We start from the raw sequence: 4921 nt of genomic DNA, 5'->3' as shown, positions 1-4921 counted from the left end.
TGGGTGCCGCGGCTTCCCCCCGGGTGCCGGGAGCGGTGCTGCCAGCAGTTCGCTCAACTTGTTTCACTCCGGCGTTGTTTTCACTCTGGTTTGTTGCAGCGGAATAGGATCAAGTATCCCTAGAAGTGTAAGGTCGGCATCTTTAATGGCTACATCTTACTCTTCTGTGAAATTTACCTGTTTCCTTGTGTCAATTTAGTTATGTTTAGGAAAAACAAACTGCAGTCTTACGAGAAAGAGATGCACAGCAGTACGCCTGAGACTTCAGTGGGTTTGTTATGTTGTATGACGTAACAGTCAATGCAACTGCTGTTCTTTTTGAGTCACACTTCGTTGGGGCTTTTTAACTGAACATTTGTAGATTAAGCAGAAACTTTTAATAAAATGTGTGAATCATTATAACGCTGCTGGAGATCCAATCCCAGTTTAAATGTTTTGCAATTATTTTCTTCCCCCTTTGCTCATAATTTATATAAAGGACAGACTCAAATAGTTTGCTTAGTTCTTCTGAAGTAACTTAAGGAATCAAAAGTGAACAGAGCTCCACACAGATGTTCTACAAAGCAAAAAAACATTGAACCACTTTAAAAAATAACTAATCAAAAAACCTGTACCTTGGGAAACCTCCTTCTTTCCAAGACTGAACAAAGACATGTACATTGCAAACTGCACTGAAGGTGGAAAGATTCTGGTCATTTCAAATAAGGCAATTTCCCCTTACAGAGAATGTTCTGCACTACCTCGCTTGCTTAACTGGAGATGGTCTACCATAACTATCAGCTGCAGTTCTGTTTTACTTACAAATTTTCAAATACCAAGGTAAACTCACAATATTTGTTGAAAAATCCAAAGGAAAAACTTAAATGCAATGAACCTAATTTCAATAGATCAAAAAAGTATGAGTAGGTTTTTGGTTTGGGGGTTTATTGTCTTGGTGTTGGGGTGTTTTTTGATTGGTTGTTTTTTAATAGAACAAATTTGAACCAAATTTAGGGGAGCATTCAAAAGCAGACTTCATTTAGCTATGTACATCTGTTGTTGCAGGTAACACCTGGTTGTCAGACCTTGATAAGGCACCGTACTTAAAGTGATTTTCAGGTTGGGACTTTTCTTAATAAGCACATGGATATATTCCTTAAGAGGGTCTATCACAGTTAATGACCCAATGCAGCTCTAAGACTGCTTTACATATGCTCGGGCTTTTAATAATGGACTTTTATATTGCATTAAGCTGAGAGAGGGCTGAGGAAATAGAAGGATAGGCATGTATAAAACTTGAAATGCTTCCCACTTTTGTGCGTTTTGTTCACTGGTTGGGTTTTTTTATTTTTTTTCTTTTTCATTGTCAGCTTCAAATACAACATCTCTCTGGGCTTTCATGCAAGCGGCAGGTTTTATTAAACATATGATACAATTTTCTATTGTAAAATATTCTGTAGTTCTTACTTCCTTGAAAAGATAAGATATGACTAGGGAATTATCATTTTCCTTGACAGCATGACAGTTAGAACTTGGATTGCATAGGAGCGAGCATGTGTAGTGTGTTAAAAGGAGATGTCATTCTGAACTGTCTGACTAACTTTTCAGTGTGGTTTTTTTTTAGTGAAAGTGAATATATTGCTTGTAAAAGCACTGCTAGGATGTAACTAAGAGGTAAGGATGAATTAATGTAGTGATGCTGGGTTTAACTTAAGATTTTTTGTATAGTTTTAATATTTAGAAGCCTATGGATTTAGTGCCCAGTTCTGTAACCAGATATTTGAGTTAATTTTATTCATATCAGCATCTTAGTTAAATTCACAGTACTGGTACTTTAGCTATGCAGAGGTGGCATATGTTTTTTTCCTATTTAGAATATACTGAAGCAAAATGCTTTGTTTGCTAATAAGGTAGCTGTTCTGATAATGTGTCCAAATTGTATATAGAGATTGCTATCAAAAGCTGATAGAAGCTCATGTTAGAAGTGAGAAGCTTAAATGTAGCTGTGTGTCCAACAAATATTCTTTTACAGCATGCAAAATCTTAGGCAATGAAAATGGCCAGGTGAAGCAAGTGAGGCATATAAAGTGCCATTAAGGTATGGAAGTGTGAGAAGTTAGGCAAAGGGGAAAAGAGGAGGAATTTAGGAATGGAGGGTTTGGTGGTTTGTTTGGGGTTTTATTTGCTGTGGTGGTTTTTTGTTTGGTTGAGGGGGGCTTGTTTGGTTGGTTTTTGAACATGAACATTTGTTCTAAAACCAAAGTTGCCTGCTTTTGTAGGTAATGCAGACCTTGAGGATTTTGGGTAAAGGTGTACATGAAGAAACAGGTGAGGTATTTGCTTTTACCTGAAAACTGTGGTTGCTTATACAGCTTTTTTTCTTATAGTTCTGTTTGCAGACCTTGTACTGCTATATTTAAAGACTTCTCTTAAATCATGATAGAAAACTTTTTACTTCATTGTTAAACCCATCTGGTGTGGTTGGAGTAGATAAAATCATTGTGGAACTAGTTAACTGTGTGTAGTGTTTTTACAGAAGCAAGAAACTGATATAAAGTGGAATATACTGGCTAAAGAAAATTGCATCTCAGTTACAAGTTCAGTTCCCAGACACTGAGAAGTACGTATGATAAATCTGTGAAAAGACAAGCCTAGATTTAGGGAAAGGATTCCTTCTGGTCACCACAAACAAGTAATATTTCTGCAGAATGAGCTTTCACTTTGCGTGCACATTCTGGGTGTTTTTCCCTGTCATCTGTTACATTTCTACTTGTTTCTTCCCGGCTGAAAGATTCCTCATTATTTAATTTTTGCTTTCTTAGTAACCTTTTTTAGACCTCTCATAGTTAATATTTTCTGCTGAATTCCTTTAATTTCTTCCTTTATTCCTTAGGTAGAGAATATTCTATAAGGAAATTACAGCTGTAGCCTTACCAACAAGTAAACTGTAAAGATTAGTTTCAGTTCAAGGTAGTGTGTTGTCTTTTATGCAAGAGTATTGTATTGCTGATCACTTTTACTCATGGTAACTCTAACCACCAAAATACCAGTGTAGCTACATGCTATGTGTCCTCATCTGGTATTTTCTCAGATGATTATTCTTAGTTAAACTATTTACCTTCTTTAATTGCATCTTAATTTTCTCCCAGATCATGTTTTCAGTTTAACATCGTTATTCTGAGTTGTAGTCCTGTATACCAAGATTCCTAGTTCTAGCTTCTAGATCTCCTTGGCCTTATGTCATGCTCAGATGTAAAAACTATACTCTGTCACTTCTCTTATTAATAAAGGAATAATATCTGTCAGGAAAGACTAGGGGAGCCTTCTCTTAATATGGCAATGTAACCTATTTTCTTAATTAACCGATCTAATGGGTTTCAGTCCATAGAGTGTATAAATATGGGTATTATTGTCTTTTAGAAACTATTATGAAGTCCAAAGCAGGAGTAGTATGTATTTGTTTAAGAAATGTTTTGTTGCAAAACATCACAGCTTTAAAGGAAAGAAAGTGTCTTTTAATTTAGAAACCCTTTTTAATACAATAGTTTTACTGAGCAACCGAATACCTTTTCCTGAATTTCAGGTCAAAATACTCCTGGGCAGTGTCCCTTGCAATCATATCATGTGTACTATTTGTAATTAAAATGCTGTACACAAAACCTCATTAAAATTAACAAGGTAATATAAGTGCTAGTTTTTCTTTTTAGTTTCTGACAATTATTTGTAGTAAGTGACTTTAGTCACCAAATAATGGGGAATAATATGTCAAATTATTGAGCAGTTTGGTTAACTGCTATGCTTTAGATAATTTCTAAGGCTCATTCAAGTTTCACATTTGTACGCATTTACAAAAACATTAGAGGAAAACTACAAATAGTGTTAAGAAAACTGATTCTCTGTTAGAGGTGTATGGCATTGAAATCCTTAACAATCTATGGTCTTTTCTGAAATTGCCATTATATTAAATTTGATGTTATATTTACCTGCTTTCTACTAATATGTAGACTCTTAGATTTAATGGAGTGATTCTGAACATCTAATTATTTTTTTTTCCACTTCACTGAATTGACTCACTGTGATGTTCCAAATTAATATATTTGTCAATATTGCTGTCAAGTCACATTACATGTATCAGCCTCTGTAATTGAAGAATTGCTTTTGGAAACTACAACATATGTGAGTCATACAAAAGTACCCAAATAAATTCCTTACTTGTGGTTGTGCATTAAGCATTCAATACTTCTGAGGATATATTTATTATAAATAATTCTGAAAACTTCATAATATCATGTCTGTGTAAACCTGGAGAGATAGCTTCTATTTGTTTTATAAAAATTGCACTATGGAATTTGGATTTTGTATGTTGAACACCCTTGCTGTCTATTATCATCAAAAATATTGTAAAAACATTGGTTTTCCAAGTTGTAGAAAAGTAGATAGCTTTTAGAAGTTTTGAGAAAAAGGTTCCAAGATTCAAGAAATTGTACAGCGTACACTGAAAACTCCATTCATTAATCTAAAAATGACAAAATAACGTATAGAAGTTGATTCTAAACCAGCAATTTATTTGATTTCAGAAACAAGGAATTTTTGTCTGTAACTGTCAGTTTTCCCAAATTATTTATTTGCTAATGAGGAATTGTAAACGAATATGCAACATTATGTGAGAAAAATGCTGTATGTGAAAAATCATAGCATAATACTAGTTCCCTGACTTGATTTTCTTGGACGCAGCACTTCTTCAGGCTGTGAAGATTTTTGCTTGGAGTTTTGAAGACAGCCCTATTTTTTTACATACAGAGGTGCGTATGCACATAAATAAAAAGGACTTTTCCTGGTGCTGATTTCAAAACTTGGAAGTACTTAAACAACCAAGGAAAGAGAAAGGAAACAAAATGGAAAGATCTGGCTGATAAAATAAATTTCACTTGAATCTCTCAAT

The sequence above is a fragment of the Corvus brachyrhynchos genome, unplaced genomic scaffold (assembly GCF_000691975.1).
Source record: "Corvus brachyrhynchos isolate BGI_N302 unplaced genomic scaffold, ASM69197v1 scaffold363, whole genome shotgun sequence".
In the NCBI taxonomy this organism is placed as follows: Eukaryota; Metazoa; Chordata; class Aves; order Passeriformes; family Corvidae; genus Corvus; species Corvus brachyrhynchos.
This window is presented reverse-complemented; position numbering follows the sequence as displayed.